This window comes from Protopterus annectens, chromosome 10.part0 (genome assembly GCF_019279795.1).
Source record: "Protopterus annectens isolate FY-2018-M chromosome 10.part0, PAN1.0, whole genome shotgun sequence".
NCBI classification, from domain to species: Eukaryota; Metazoa; Chordata; order Ceratodontiformes; family Protopteridae; genus Protopterus; species Protopterus annectens.
The window spans coordinates 1,067,439,560-1,067,456,857 of NC_056744.1; the positions used below are offsets into that span (position 1 = coordinate 1,067,439,560).

Consider the following 17,298-nt stretch of genomic DNA (forward strand, 5'->3'; position numbering starts at 1 on the left):
GTACAGGAACCTCCTTGAGAATCTTTACTTGTAAATGTGTTTTACATGTCCAAACAGCACATCTAATCTCCTGACAATTAAGAAGGAAATTACCACATCATGACCATCCAGAATATGTGTTTTGTTATAAATTGCTGGACTCTGCGCAAGTCTATGAGTTTTTTTTTTTTTTGCACCAAAAAGAATCTGTATTAATACCAGACCCTCTCTGGTTTAGTGGGACCTCCCAGATGTCCGTTTTACAAAGCAGTTTCAAGATCTTACTCAGCACTTCCCTCTTTAGACAGGGTGGTGCTTCTGGAAAGGAAAGTAATCACAGCAGAGGTGGAAAAAGGAAGGGTATAATATAACATCTGGATATTATTCCCAACATACATCTATCACAGGATAGCCCCCCACCACTGGTAGATGGACAGATGACTCCTCAGCTACATCCAAATTGGTGCGGCAAGGCCTTAGCAAACTAGTTCTTACTATAAAGATTGCCAGCTGTCTCAAAATCCACCACTGATTTCCCACCAGGCTGTTGGGTTTTGTTGCTTTGGCTGCACCTAACGCACACCTCATACAGACATGTCTGTGTCTCTGAGTAGGGGTAATGCAAAGCCATAAATGTGGTGTTAACAACTATGAAGCTTTGCCCCTTTTTTCAATTTCTTCCAGCTTTGCCTTAACTAGCGGTCTGAATAGGTCAGGACTACTGAAAGAGGCATCAAGTAAAGCTGTCCTGGAATTCTCTGCAAAGTTGGAGAAGCAAAGTCTGGTATGATGGCATACAGTAATTCTGGTGTTTGCTATCCCTCCTGCACCATTGTGATCACGGTGCATGGTGAGGTTACTCACTGTGGACAACACAGATGCCAGAGTATAAAGTCTTATTAAACTCTACACCTGACACCCTTTCTAGCATCTGAAACATGTCCAGAATTGTATACAGGAATTACAACATGTATGAATAGTAGCTAAATAACCTCACTGCAAAGATAAGGAACATAGACCCACTTCCAATAACTGTCCACAGCCCTTGACTTCTTCTTTGGAAGAGTGACCACAGAGGTCTGTGGGAAATGGACAATTTTAAGGCTGCTGCAGTGATGACTGAATCCACTGTGGAATTCTGCATCCAGCAGGTGTCCTTGGGGTCTGGGGAATATTATCCAGCGCATTTACCAGAATAGCAGGTTCTTTCTGTGCTTCGTGTGTGAACAGCCACGATCTCATCCATAGTGGATACCATCCAGAAAGGTGAGAGAAGTGACTTGAATGCCTCCTGTGGATCCTAATCTGAAGACAAGGCAGATGTAACTGGCTAATCTCATTCAGTTTGCATTATTTGCAAGATTTCCTTGAAGTTGGGTTCATCAGAGGGTAAAGCTAAGGAATCAGCCTCATCTTCATCAGTGTGTGGTTTGGGAGAGTCTTGCATGGAGTCTGTGCATTTCCTCATACACAATCTCTTTCTATGCTCTCTTCATGAGGACCTATTCCAGACAAAGAGGCAAGGAACATTCTGGCTCAAACATCCTCCTACTTTTGTGTCAGAAGCCTTTAGGCCTTCTATTATTGTCTTATGAAGCCATGGGAGGCTCAGACACACTTCAAAAAATGAGTGAGGGCCAAAGCCAGTTGTGTACTGGCACAGAGGGCTGCATATGCAGAAGAGGTTGTGAAACTGAGCCTCAGACTGGCCTTAGTACCAGAACAGTGGTATTAAGGTACCTGAAACCCAGCTGAGACCAGTGCAGAAAAGCACTGGCTCTAAGTATCAGTGTTGAGTGACTGTTTGATTCCAATACTGATATCAGTGGTATTAGGCTCAAGAGTTCAAATGCCAAAAACTCCAGCTTTGAAACATGACAAAAGTCAGTAACTTAAGCCAAAGCCTCTGGCCCTACTGTCAGGGTCTGAAGAAGCATTCAGCATGGAAGACATCAACAAAGTATAATGACATGAGCAGGGAAACAAAACGCTCCCAAGGAGCCAATGAGGAATCGAGAACTGAAGGGAAGACAATACTACGCCTGTCAACCTTGAACAAAAGGGGGATGAGATATAAATCCAGCTGAGCCTGTAGTGCAGTCATCAACATATTCAGAAACTATATCCAAAGAAATCGATCTGAGGGATAAAACAGAAAGAAAGGGCCTGACAAAAGCAGGGATCACCTGAGAAGGTCCAGCTCTGAAGCAGAGGAAAGAATCTGTTTTCTTGAGGAACCTATACTAGAAGGTTTAAGGAAAGAGGTTCTCAATAACCAGTGAAGCCAGTATGGTTTGTCCTCCCTGCGAGAAACTTTGAGGAAAGGAGGGGTTTACCTCACAGAAACAGGGTACAACGTTTGATTCTCACCTTTGAAGAGAAATTGTCTAGACTTAAAATGGCCTGCTAAGGCAAATGGCCAAGTATTTACTTATAAACAGCACCTTCACACATCATACACTTTCAACATTTGTCATGTGGTAGGTTTTTGTGGATGCAGACTTCACATTTCTGGAAACCAACAGACTTTTTAATGGTGAAAAGAACACACTGTGAACAAGCACCAACACGTCACTTAGCTCGATGAAGAAATAAATGCAAAAAGCTGTTCTTATTCACTTTAATACCAAAGCAAAATAAAATTAAGCTCCTTTCGTTTGGGAAATATCCAAACTTCTTCAGATGTAGAGCAAGAACAAGAACAAAAACAGTCAACCCAGCAAAAATCCACTCTATCATGAAGAGTTAATTGATTAATTGCCTGCAAGTGGATCACAGCACTCATTTAAAATTACACTTCACAGTTGCATTGTTTTGCTAACAAGACCAAAATGAACCTAAAAACTTCAAAACTTTACAAACATCATGACACAATAGAAATTATTACTTTTGCTAAGAATAAATATCAACATATGTGCATATGTAATAAAACTAACACCCATCCCTAACCTAATTACTATGCAGTATTATGAGAACATAATCTATACAAAACAAGGTATGTAAAAGCATAATATAAAAAATTGTTAATTCATGACTTCATTACTTCATATTAATACTTTGTCAATAAAATAAAATAAAATAAAATAAATAACCAACCATCCAACCAAATAGCATGCAAAAATACCTAGGAAATTACCTAAAACATTTTTACCTAAGCAAGCTTTTTAATTTTGATATACTCGCCAAAGAATAAATTTCATTAATACCTGGGAGGGGGGGCACAGGAGTTTAGTAACAACTGCCATTTCAATTCATGTTCTTCGAGGTGTAACTTAACAATGTTACTATCTAAATACCTCACATTCTCATGTGCAGCTATCTGTGTTATGACTCTAAATTTAAAACCATGGCCGTGGTTATCTTTACAGTGCCTAGCTTGAGCATTATCCATTTTTTATTTACTAATAGCATAGATATGATCGTAAATCCTGTCACGCAATCTACGATCGGTCTTACCGATGTAGAAAGCCGGACAGGCATTGCACTGTGCAAGGTATACCACTGACCTGGAATAACAACTGAACTTGTTATTAGTATAAAAATTGTAGTTCCTTACTTGAAATTTTTTACCTGTTTCAATGTTGTTGTTGTCTTTTCGGCTTTTCCCGGTAAGGGGTCGCCACAGCGGATCTCCGGTCCACTAATGACTGGCAGTAGATTTTTATGGTGCCAAATTGCCAGCCCGACGCCCAACCTTCAGAGAAGGCACGCCCATTCACGCATGTCTTTCGGAGGCCACACGACCGCGGGGAGGACATGCAGACTCCACACAGAAGGCATTCCCCGCACACTAGCTGGGAATCGAACAGGAGAACCTCTTGCTGTGAGGCAACAACACAACCGCTGTACCACCGCGGCTTTTACCTGTTTCAATATAAATACGATATCTGCATGCATCACACCTATACATTCCTTTAGGTCAATCATATCATCCCAAGCAGATGGATACTGGATCCCCTTAGAATGACATCAGAAACTTAGCCAATTGTTGAAGTCAATCATTTGCTGTTGGGTGACGGTAGGATGCTGCTCAGGGCTATGGTCACACCTGCCTGGGCCACATAATCCAAAAGCTCACCATGTCTCTTTTCATGTAGTCCAGGGAGGTGTATTTCAGGTCATTCACAGCCACAGGGACAATGACAAACTCATACTTGTTGACTCTTGTTGTGGAGTGACCTGAGTGCTTGTGTTATGTGTCTCCATATTCAACCTAGTGAGTGGGACAGCAGTGTCTCTCACTATCGAGTCACCTATGATTACTATATTGGGCAAGCTGTTTTGCCTTAGGGGCTTAGGTTGAGGGGTAAACTGTGTAGGTGAGCTATGTGTCTTGTAGTTTGTGCTTTGTTGTGGTGTTCAAGTGCATTTCTGTCTTGGAGGTCTCTGCTGTTTGGGTAGATTTCTATTGACAGCCCCCATGAAGGTGGGTGTGTGTTTTGCATTTTTATGTGAGGGCTGTGATGGTGGGTGTTCTGGAGGGCTATGTGTTCCATGTGGTGTGGTGCAGGTGTTGACCTTCTCCTCCTGTCCAGCTATTCTGGTCTTGGCTGGAGAGTGCATGGCTTCCAGTTTGGAGATATAAGCACATCTCCCACAAGTCTGAGTGTTGGGAGGTAAGAGGAGAGGGTTGTCTGTTTACATGAGGCAGTTGCTACACTGCCTCAGAATGCCCAAGCTCACTAGGTTAATAGGAGAAAGCACAGGAACCTGATCTTTAGACATGCCAGGAGGGATGGTCATCATTACTACGTACTGGAGCAGTTAGGAAGTCTAGTGCTGATAGCACTTGTGTGCTGCAATAACTGCTACAAAAAGCCTGATGAAGTTCTAGGTAAATAAGATAATTAAAGTGCAAGAGAGAAAAGCTCTAGCAAGATCTAAGGGAAAAAATTGAACAGCAGACTTTCTGACACAGGTAAAATATTTTAAATGCAGTGCAAGGTAGCACACTTGAGTATGTAGCAATATTAAAGCAAATACAGTTAAAATAAATGCAGTTAAATGAAAAAAAATGAAAAATTAAGTGCAGAAAGCAGTATAATCAGAAAAAATCAGAATGGAGGCACTTAAAGTCTCTTTCTCCTTTCTGTTGCTCTTGTAGTCCTGCAAGATGCCAAAACAGGATCCGTGGGGCTTAAACAAGTGCAAACCCGCACAAACATGGGCTAGCATGTGATGCATGCTTCATAACTATGAACTCTTTGAATAATAAGTAAAATATCACCACTATTCTGAAGAGCATAAGGATGTGTTTGCTTATTAAACAGCTGTTTTTTTTACATTGTTTACAATGGAATAAAAAACAAGTGTTCTCTCCTTTGACTGAATAAGAAAAGAGAAGTCTCAGTTTTATATCACATCCTTTAATAGTATCCATTCAGGATGCCAAATGGCTCATGTCAAAGGTTGCCATCGCAAAACACATGTATGCAAATCCCAAAATCAAGTGTGCAAACTAGTAAAAACAACTTGCGACAACTCCAACTAGTTCTAATTCTGCAATGGCTATGGAGATAATAGTAATTCAGTAATTTAGCTGCCTTGTGGAGACTAGAGCTTTAGAGCTTGCGTGCGCACGTATACACACACACGTACTTTCATCCAAACATGGATGCACACAAACACATACACACTCACATATAAACACACACATGCATGTGCATAAGGCACACAATTACTATTGGTTTGCACTGTGCAAACTGTACTCACTGGAAGCTGTTAAGTCATGCTGAGTCTATAAGGAATTCTAAAAGTATGGCTGCCGTAGTGTAGTTTTGGTAACTTACATGTTGTACCATAAACACTCTGATGGCATTCCAACACTTTATAAGGATTTGATACCTAATTTTCTGAAGCAGCAGCATCAAACACACCCACCGCATTATAAAAAGGTTTCTGCAAGGATGTCTCTGCAAGCATATTTTCACAACTGCCATATTCTTGCATGTAACTAGCAAATCGCTAATTACAAATCCATCCAAAATCATATCCTGTATTCCCATCTACATACAATCAAAACAGAACTACATATCCTCTTTATACTCTCTGACAACAGATTTCACATACTTCCCCCTAAAGCAAACCTCACTACCTCAGCTAGCAGCCAATACAACAGTCCCTATCCTCATATGCCTTTACATACATAAAATCAATAGTGTAGCAGACACTTTCACTTGTATTCCTTTTTACAACATAACTTCTGACAAGATCACTACCACACCCAGCAATAGTTATATAGAAACTGCTGCTAATAAACTCATAAAACACCAAGTTTATGCAACACTGCTGGAATGACAGTCAAAATACACAGCCTATGCTGTACTCACTACTAAAACAGATGTGCATAAAAAAATCTCTCTATAAATATATACAAAATCCTTCTAAACTATGCTCTCTCTTTCTCATTCTTAACAGGACTATATGATGCTCTAAGGCAACAGTGAACTAAGCATGGGTCCAACAACAACAAACCAAATTTAGGTATAATATCCCACCACACTTAAAACATCACAGCTTCAGTATAGCCTAAGCAAACTTGTGTAGCATTAACAATAAACTGTCTCTCCTGGAAACTTGGATACAACACTGCCCAACTGTAACAGCCATTAATGATACCTGGCTAAAGGAAAAGCATCATGTCTCAAGTTTATGTAGAAACTACACCTCTTTTTGCAATAGACTAGGACACAGAACAGGGGGTGGCGATAGTAACTGTCAAGAAGAACAAAAAAAATAAGACTATTTGCTGCAAGCAAACCTTTCCAATGATTAAGGTGTTTGCCTTGCAAGCACAAGGTGCAGGGTTTGAGTCTCACAAGGGATAATTGGCTAGGCTTAAAATGGCTCGTAAGGGCAGTTAACTTAGTACTAATCTATGAACTTATTTACAGACCAGCATAACTGAAAAGGTATTGAAAGCCATCATTCTTTATCCCATATGGTCTAGTGGTTAGGATTCCTGGTTTTCACCCAGGCGGCCCGGGTTCGACTCCCGGTATGGGAACATTAATTTTGGGGTTGGGAGGATGGCTTAATGGTTAAGGTGTTTGCCTTACAAACACAAGGTGCAGGGTTTGAGTCTCACAAGGGATAATTGGCTAGGCTTAAAATGGCTCACAAGGGCAGTTAGCTTAGTACTAAACTATGAACCTATGATACTGACCCAACCTGGCTAGCTGTCCAGATAACTTAAAATGCACTAAAGATGAGCACTGGTGTTATTTACCTTCCTCCTCCAGTCTCACTACAGCTGTATTACCATTACCTGAACTCTTTCTCCAATACACCAACTAAATCTAAACCAATTATTCAGAGACCCACCCAATCTAAATTGCTTAGGAGCACAGAAAACACGCCTACAGCAGATCCTTCAAAAACACAACCTTACTAAATAAGTCACAGAACCCTGCAGAACAAACCCACAAACTATTACCTGCACTATTGGATGAAATAAACTTCCCCAACAAATGTCTAAACACTACAATAATGCATAGCACACTCAGTGTCCGCAACCCCAATATGTCCTTCAGGTCATTCAAGTCACCCAAAACCATAACACAATTTCCAGATCTTTCAATGACCAATCACAACACGCACTAAACTCTGAACCTGAATCAATTAACTGCTATATAATTCTCAGTAACAATGTGCCAATAAAAGAATTCAGTCAGCTTCTAAATATTCTGAAATCCAAACAAAACTGGATCTCTCTTGAAAGAAAATTGAAGTAATAAGGACAACATGCCCAAGGATGACCCCAGACATAAAGATACAATGGGATGATACCTGGAAACACTGGAAAGCTGACCTGTTCAGTATAAGTAGACTAACATACCACAACCTCAGACAATGGGCCTGCACTACAACACACTTAAATCAATGACAAATGGCCTACATTCTACTTCAAATACCAGGCTAGCCTTAGTCTAGATTTACTTAATAACAAAATCCCTTGTATGCAGTGCTTCCCCTCCTCATAATGCACATAACCCTTAAACAATTAATGCCACAAAATCTGAAACTATATTTTCTATTTGCTTACTCCCACCATTCGACTGTTAAGCAGTTTCATCTAAACAAGTATGAAAACAGCTTGAAAAATACAGACATAAGTCAGTAAAACACACAACACTACATGCAAAGTTTCTCCAAATGTCAGTAAATTAACTTTGCAAGCCACTGCAACACACTACCAATCTTATACTTAACATAGGTATAATACCTTAGTTCAAAAAATACTATACTATAGTACCAGTCCTCAAAGTTAAAATCTCCAAGTCACCTTCTGTCTGCAAAGCAATCTCAACACTCGCTAAAGTCATGGAAAAACTGCTGTGCAATTAACAGAACATAGTCAACTTTTATCAAATGGGCAGTAGTATTGATTATGCAACAAATATAGTACACAGACAACATTATTCACTGTAACCAATGGCATCTGAGGAAACAGATAAACAACTAAAACGACTTGAAACATGTACACTAGCCACTCAACCACACCCTTCTAGTTATGACCCTTGTAAAAGTGCCCTACAGTGGTTCACTGCATACCTATCCAATAGAATTTTCGCCATAACTACACACACTTTTAAACAGGATTACCACAGGGCTAAATCTAAGGACCTATTCTTTTCTCCAAACTCATTAATGGTTGTAAGTCAATGGGTGAGTCAAATTAAGTGTACCCACTACACAAAGCATATAATCATACTACACTCTGATAGAGCATCTTACAAATTACTGGAAAAGCTACAACTAGACTTCAACTTATTATGGAAATGGCTCACTAACATTAAGTCTGCATTAAACTACAAATAAGCAATATTGTTATTTTGGGCACTTATCAAAAACTGAAATACAACTCTACATTAAACATCACTGACCATGTAGGTACAGCATGACCTAGAATTACAGAACAAAGGTACTTAGGGATAACTTCCAGACAGCATCCAACCTTTATAGCACATGTGCAATGCATCATAAAACTTGTACTCAGTCAGAATATAAATACCGTCACCTTCTCCCACAGGAATCTTGGAGATCTCTGGCACTGCAAATGATAACACCCACATTAGAATAAGACCTATCATTATTTGCACTAAATTCAACACAGAAGAGCCATAATCTGGTGAATGCAAACAAAATGTGTTGATTCATAACACATAGGTGATCCCACTGAATGGCGGGACTTCCTTCCAAGTCATTCTGTTATCTCATCTCAATAATAGAGAGGACCCATTTGTCTTTAGTAATGAGGAGCCATTTGTTTGGAGAATAAGTGAACCTCTGGGATAGGTAAAAGCATGGACCAATGGGGGGGGGGGGCTGTCAGGGTAGGAAGACCATCCATATCCAGGGTCCCTGTCTGGTTTGTCTTTAAATCTCTTCCTATGAATTTTCTTTGCCTTATGAGGAGGTTTAGTGACATTGCAAGCAAAGGGAGTGGATTTTACTGGATAGTTTTTTGGTATATAGGTACACAAGTAATAAAAATTAGTCTACAATCCTTCATTACTTTACCTTGTTCTTATAAGTTTTTAAATAAACTGGCAGCATGTAGACCAAACAAAGGGTCCCTGTTCAGGGGAGAGTCTAGATGTGTTGCCTTACTATCCTTTGGCACAGGCTGACAGTGTAACCATGCATACCTCCTTATAACAGAACTTGTAGCAGCAGCTCAGGAGGAAGCTTCTACAGCATCATAGCTGCATTTTGTGCTGAGTCTAGCCACATGGGAGGCCTGAGCTACCAAAGACATGGCCTGCTGCTTACTGGCTAGTTCAATACAGGACAAGGTTTTATTTGAATTTCCCAAAATGGACAGCAATTGAGTCTAATAATTCAAAGTGCTACAGGCAAGAGTGGAAGACGTATAAGGGCTCCTTATCAAAATGTCGGCACTTGAAATGCCAAGTGATGACATGCCAAAACAAGAGAGAGAGAAAACACAGGAGAAGAGCAAATTTTGAGAACTGCTCTTCTCCTTTAAACTTCTTTTTGTCCCCCTGCACCCATGTGTGGAGCAAGCCCCCAACACCCTCTGAACTTAATATGAATACACCAACTCTGAGATCACCAAACCTCAGAGAAAAGGGAATATTCTGAAAAGTGGCATCTCAGACTTGCAAGTCCATTTTGTTGGCCATTCAGTCTCTGTTGTTTGGGACTCGCTTTAGTGGGTCCTAACATTTCAAATGGTTACTTGTATAAACTTTCTTCCCCAATCTGTCCATAGCTCTGTTGTCCTCATCAGAGGGCACACCATTAGCAGCAGGTAGTAACTTAAGAGTGTTTGTCTGTAAGTAAGGAAACAAAGAAGGGTCTGCCACTGTGTTTTTGTACAAAAAAAGTCAAGTATTCAGGTTCTTTGTAAAGGGTCTATATTACAACCATGAAAAGTCAGTTCAGCGAATGGCTTTTACATCAAAAATGCCGTTTGAACTCGCTCTTGTGGGGGGGCTGCACCCCCCCCCCCTGTTAATTATATATAGCAACTCTGAGATTGCACTACAGTGAGGAAAGGGCAAATTTTCCGATCTTCACTGTACCACGATCTCACTATAACAGTTTGTTGAACGGCATTTTCGATGTAAAATGCCGTTCACTAAACTGACTTTTTGTGGTTGTAATATAGACCCACTTTGTAAAACCTATCAGGCCTGTTAGGGGCTGGTGGCTGAGAGTGTAAGTGGATACAAAGACTAAGGAAGGCCTAAAAAATAGGAGGTACAGGAGCTGGGACAGAAGTGCCTACTTCCCAAATGTTATAGTATCTTTTTTTTGTACTTCAGAAATCTGCTTTGATTCCCAATCAAAATGTTGCATCACACTAACAGTTTCCTCAAATTAAGCTTCTTCAACAAGGAAGTCAGAGGAAACTGAGTCTTCATTCTCAGAAGCCACTTGGACTGGTCAGTCTGGGAGGAGTAGGTTAAGGAGTACTCAGGGTCAAATTCATCCTCAAAAAATGATTCTAAATGTCTCTTTTGAAGACTGGGTACATGAAGGAGTTGTACTAGGAGTAGTAACAGCAGTAGTAGTAGCAGTACTAGCTGTAGTAGTACTAGTAGTAGTAGTAGTAATAGTAGTAGTACCAGTAGTGGGCCTCGCAAATGACTGTGGCCCGATTATCATAAAGGCCTTAAACAGGCCCTGTGAAAACTCCATCCACTCCTTTTCCTTGGATGTCTGAGGAGAGAAGACATTTTTGGTCTTTTGTTTCCTTTTTTCTAGGTGCAACTTCCTCTTTTAACATTCAAGGCAGCTCTGACCCCTGCTGTACCTTAATAAGTGACTGTGGTACTACCTCTATAATGGGAATCTGTAGTACACCTTTAGGATCTTTGATAATAAACAAAGGTGGTTCCCCCTTCTCACAATCATTGGTAGCTTCAGTCAAAACTGAAGTGTTAACCTCAGACTGCATATCAGCCTCCGGCGGGTCATGGTAGCAAGTATCTGAGAAAGTGTCAGGCATAACACACTTTCAGAGACCTCTGCAAGTACATCTGAGTCTGACTTCAAACTTTTTCTTTTGGATGGGCGAGATGTCAGGGGTGGAGAAATCCTCCATTTTTGCTTGTGCAAAGTGCTTATGGAGCTGGGTATCCAAGTAGGAATGGAAGCGAAACTCACATTCATAAGGTCTTAAGGACAAAGGACTGACAGACTGTACAAGACTTATACTTGTGCTCTGCACCTAAACAGAAACAGCAAAAGGAATGAAGATCCTTGTAGGGAATCTGCTACTGAAACTGAACTTTCCCCTCCTACATGACATCTAATAGCAACAAGCAACAATATAATCAAGAATGAACAAGGATGGTTCCTGGGACATTTATCTGCACCGGAGGAGGCCTATAATACCAAGGACCACACACATAACAGAGCAATGGGTGTGAGACTTGTGTTCAGACTGGTGGCAAAATTGTCTGGGGATATATGCTCATACATATGTACCCTTACACCCATGGCCTTAGGTCATATGTTAGATGTATAGTTGTTTGGAAGCTTTTGGTTTTGGGACCCCAGCTGAACTTCCTGGTTATTTGTTGAGATAACCCATCAGTTTGGGATATTACAACAGTGGTCAAAGGAAGGACGTGTACTAATCTTCTCCTAGTGCCCACCCACAGCACAAACCAGCTGCTCTCTTATGCTCATCTGCAGATAATTCAAGCTCCCTCTCTAGACCACATTTCACAAAAGTAGTGAGTCAATGTCTTCTCAAAGCTGGCAACTCCCTGACATAACATATCCAAAAAGATAAATTAAATACCTTCAAAAACAGTGACTTTAATCTCTTAAGCAACGCAAGTGCCACTCTTTGAAACAGGCTAGGTGTGATAACTAGCAGTTAGCTCAAACTTGCACAGACCTCCATATTTCTTATGTCATCCAGTCTACTTGGACAGTCATGAGTGTGTACATGTGCATGATAACCACAAACTGTAGGTAAATATTACCTTCTACCCCTTCTCCATTATCTTGTTTCTGTAGTTACACTATATTCATGGTATCACACCACTGAATTGTAACTATCTCTACTTTCAGTATTTACATTATATTTACACCAAGTATTTCTTTTCTCTATACACGTGTATACCATCCTTGTATTGTATAGTATTGTATGATATTACAGAATGGTTAGCATATGTTGAAATTTGAAAGTGCTTTAATTGTCCTAGGTTGTGGGTCAAAATGTTCTGAGGCCCAGACCACCAACTCGGTAAATAAAATTAAAAAATAAGCAAGTGAGGGCCATTAAGACCAATGGATGTTAATATGTTCCTAAATCAAAATTCACTACAGCTTCTTTTCAGACCAGTCAAACTCATTTTGGGTCAGAAACAAATTCAGCAGATCTGGTTAGAGATAAAAAGCAACTGCCGCCAAACCACATTAAATCAGCAATTATTATAAAGGATTACATTGTGTTGCTGTAAATTATAACATTCTCTTTAACAGGAGTTTCAAACCTGTGCAGTGCAGCCTGCATTTCGATAATAAAATCAATTAATACAAGTAAGCAGGGGTCAGCAGTCCTGCTACACATATCAAAAGATATTGCAAGTGCTACTGTTACACGCAGAGTTGTAAAAGAAATGCAGTGCAATCAAAAAACATGTGTTATGTTTGTATTTGTGTTAGCACCAAACACCATGCTAACCCCTAAGACACACATGCCTCAGGATTTTCCGTTTGTTGGAAAGTCCAAACTCAAGACATCCATTTGTCAAATCTAACTAATCTGCATGTTAGTCTGTTCATGGGATCATCAGGACAAAGGCATACAAACTGCGACTCCTTAAAACACACTGTACTGAATTTAAAGGCATTTACTGCTACATATTTGGAGTAAATGCTACTTGTCGCAACTCATTTTGATTCAGATGAAACAATTTTATGTGCAGTACCTGAAAATTACCTTCATTGTTTTTTTTAATGACAATGGATGTTCTATTTTTTCCCTCTTTAGACTTTTTAATGCCAAAAATTTAAGTACTTCATCACCAGTATAAATACTTATATGGAACCCTTCTCAAATATTGCGAGGTCACATCAGCATCATACTTTTTTAAAAAGTATGTATGACAAATGAGTGAACTCCAGAGAGCTTAAAATGGCAAGAAATGCCCTCAACTCTGCTGTCAAATATCGCACTGTACATTCATTTGTTAAAGTTTAACACTTGCTCAGTGTGTTTTCTGGATGCACTGATGCCACAATGGACATCCACCCTGCTTTACAGGATTTTAGGAGGTAAACTACTGCTGTAAATTCAGTAGACTCATTCCTCTCAACCACGCAGAACACAAATTCCAGACAGAGCCAAAAATAATGGGAGGACAAAGGCCACAAATCAGGGACAGACTTTACATACTGCTCTTACAAACTTTAAAGATTGACGTAATAAAATGTATTGCAATTAGCATGCATTTTCTGTAGATCATGGTCTGAAGCTCAAATGTTTCTTATTAAATAATTCACCTCGCAATGATTTGCCAGAAAACCATACATTTTGTGAGGAACAGACCAAAAATACAAGACAAAAATCTAGATATTCTGCAAAATTCTGGAAAGTCGAGAGGTAACAAATTCTGCAGGCCAAACCACACAACATTATGGATATGCTCCATTTTTTTTTTTTTTTAGAAAATATCTCCAGTGTCAAAAAAAATAATCCAAAAGAATGGTAAACTTTCTGAAGCACTGGAAGTCAAAGCATTTGCCTTGCAAAGCTATAAGGCTGCTGGTAGCTTGTGCCTACTACAGTGATAAAGTCCAACATGAAAATGTTCTAAGCTTGCAGGCATTAAAATGCGGTTGAAAAATACCCATATAAGTGGCTACAGAAAATATTAAAATGTGTAGTACACAGCATTTACTACAATTTATGCACTGGCTCCACATTGTTGGCAGAAGGTGCTAGACTGTGGTACAGATGACCCACATTTAAATAGCAAGCCAGGGAGCAAGGAGGTCTATCAGGGACAGTTTGATGAGTGTAAAAAAGCCAACATTCTTTGTTGTAGAATCAGGGACAAAGCAAGAAATAATGAAGGGCAAAGGCCCAAAATAAGGAACATTTGGTAACTACTACTCTAATTTACATAGAAAGTTAATAGAGCAGGTTTGGCATCACCATGTATTTTTTCAAGTAGTATGAAATTCTAATGTCTGGCATTACTGATTTGGTGATTTTACTAGAAAATCAAAAATGTTATGAGGGACAGTGCAAAAATGATTGTCAAAATCAGACATGTTCTGTAAACTCAGGGATAGTTATGTGTTATGATGCCAACGCTCCCTTCTTGAGGGGATTACCAGAACAAGGCACATTCCAACTAGATTTCAGTATCACCTTCTGCACATAAACATGTACAGTAACATTTTACAAGTTTAAGGTCTGTGTGGGGGAAGGGCGTTCAGGCAGTTTTATACAGAGTAACAATACAGGCATCTCTGACAGGTGGCCATCATAGAATGCCATTCCTCTTACTCCCCCCCCCCCCCAAGACTCTGGTCACTTACTGGTTAATTCTGTATGGAGTGGAAATGCCCACCCAGGGATGGGTCTCACTGAGAATGATACCAATTGGTTATTACACCAATGAATGGGGGGAACTACTTAGGCAGGTACAATCGCAAACAAATGTTCAGTTGTTTTTTGCAGTTTCAGTTTGAAAACATTTACTTAGAAATTACTCTGCATCTGGAAGAGTTAACCATTGGGTGGAACAAAGTGCAGTGCAGGATTCTTATGCCCTGTACAGGAGGCTTGAGGTTTACTTCGATACCCGAGCATCTCAGACAACAAGTTCCAGGTAAAAATAATCTTAACTGACAACAAAAACACCTGGTAAAGTGATTGCCAGATGGAGGCAGTATTTCATTGGATGTATTTAGGAGAGAACACTACAACCTCCCTCACAGCTGTATTGAACAGACCACAGAATCCGGAGTCAACTAAACAGGAAGTGTCTAACTGTAAAAAATATAGGTCTGAGCCTGCTAACCCCATGACTCCTTTTCTGCTTGTCAGGCCAGCAATACGGATGGAATACCAAACAGGAAGTCCAGGGGTTACAACTTGCTGCAGCATGCTAGTCGTAGCTGCAGTGAAAATTTTTCTCAGCTGCAAGCCTTATCCAGATCTCATAACTAGAGAAGATATCCCTCTCCTAATAAGCACTGTCTGACTGAAGGGAGCTCCCAGAAATTAGAAATGAATCTGGGTTTGATAGAAGTAATTTATTTTTCTACTAGTATGACTTCATCAGCACTTTGTTTCTAGTTCATACTGTTAACATAAAGGAGCTGCACTGCTATAAGTACTTGCATGTTTTGGAGTTTAAACTCATTCTAAATCAAACAAGCTACATAAAGATGCCGGTTTCATTAATTTGGGACACTGGTAATGCTATTCTCCAGTTCTAAAACATAAGGACATGACATTTTTTGCTTAATTTTTCATTTATCACTGGGACAAGGGACTGGTTTGTAGAGCATTACTTTACTGAAAACATACAGTTCTTTTGCTTTGTAGTATCACCAGTCCTTAGATAGCTGGCTATGTTACTACCTCTGAAAGACAACTTAGTTTTTCCCATATTCTCCCATCATACAGGTCTGCGTTTTGCTTTGTGCAACAGCACCATCTACTGGTTTTATGGCAGATTTTTGTCATCTATGGCCAAAGGCTCTCCACACACTCTAGGGCACTGTTCTGAGCAGATAAGACCTTTCCTTGCAGCTTAATGCCACAGGATAGAATTGCCTAATATCCGCATTAATTTTTCTGTTTACTTTTATAAACCACATTTTATCACTTTATCTACTAATATATATTTTTCTTTGTTTCCATCTTTCTCCTGCTCTTGTGAAGGATTTTTTTTTATTTTCCATATTCCTCCTGTTCTTGTGAAGGATTTTTTATTTTATTTTTATTTATTATTTTTTTAATACTTATATGCCATCACTAGCACCATTTTACTCAAAAAAAACTATTTATTGTACAAATAAGCTGAAAATTACTTCATATTTTCAATAAACATATACACATTTTTTACATGCAGCGATATGTGGCATGAGGTGCTTGCACCAAGCCTTTTGTATCAGTGTTTATTAAACTTTTAATTGCACTCAATCTTCATTTATTGACTACATATCTTTTGCAATTTTTGGAAGCTTTTTAAATTTTTCTTAGGTGTTATTTATTTAACTACACAGAACACGTCAATCGATCAACACGCATTTGAACAAGTGCTGACTGGGTAAAGAAAATTGAGTGAAACTTTTTTCTGACAGTAGAGTTTTTTTCTTCAGTGTTGTGCAACTTTTTAGCAGCCCTCCTCCAAAAAATAACTTTTCTCCAAGGTTGCTGAACGTTGTATCAGTATTTTTTTAAATCAATCAGCACTCGATTAAAGAGTTGTCAATCAACATGCACCCTGTATACAGACAAATACACACAGCAGTATAATATAATGCAGTTTGAATGTGGCACCCCCATTAAAAGGAATAAAGAGTTAGGGACTGCTATTAGTTTGCTGCAAAGTACTAAGCTAAAATTCCAGGAAACAACCAAACTCAAAAAGCAGGTGCAGTATTGGTGGCTCACAACTCTAAGAGAATGAGGTTGACTTTACTGCATAAGAAGTTGTCTTGCTAAGTACACTGGGTGACTAATGGAGAGGACTATGTAGCAGCTAAATTTGACACCAACTTTGCTGAAGACATCTGTGTGTCTTGCAGTGCATATGCTGTGAACACTAAATTGATGTTCTAAGCAGGTGAGCAACCTAGCTTGACAGA

The 17,298-nt window shown here is 39.5% G+C and overlaps 1 protein-coding gene and 1 non-coding gene across 2 annotated transcripts in view; one reads left to right on the plus strand and one right to left on the minus strand.

The window, feature by feature from the left end:
* CTH (cystathionine gamma-lyase) overlaps positions 1–17,298 on the minus strand; it is an 814,142-nt gene that overhangs the window by 88,652 nt on the left and 708,192 nt on the right. The window lies entirely within an intron of this gene.
* On the plus strand, positions 6,914–6,985 carry TRNAE-UUC. The gene has a single exon. It is a non-coding gene; the product is annotated as a tRNA-Glu (tRNA).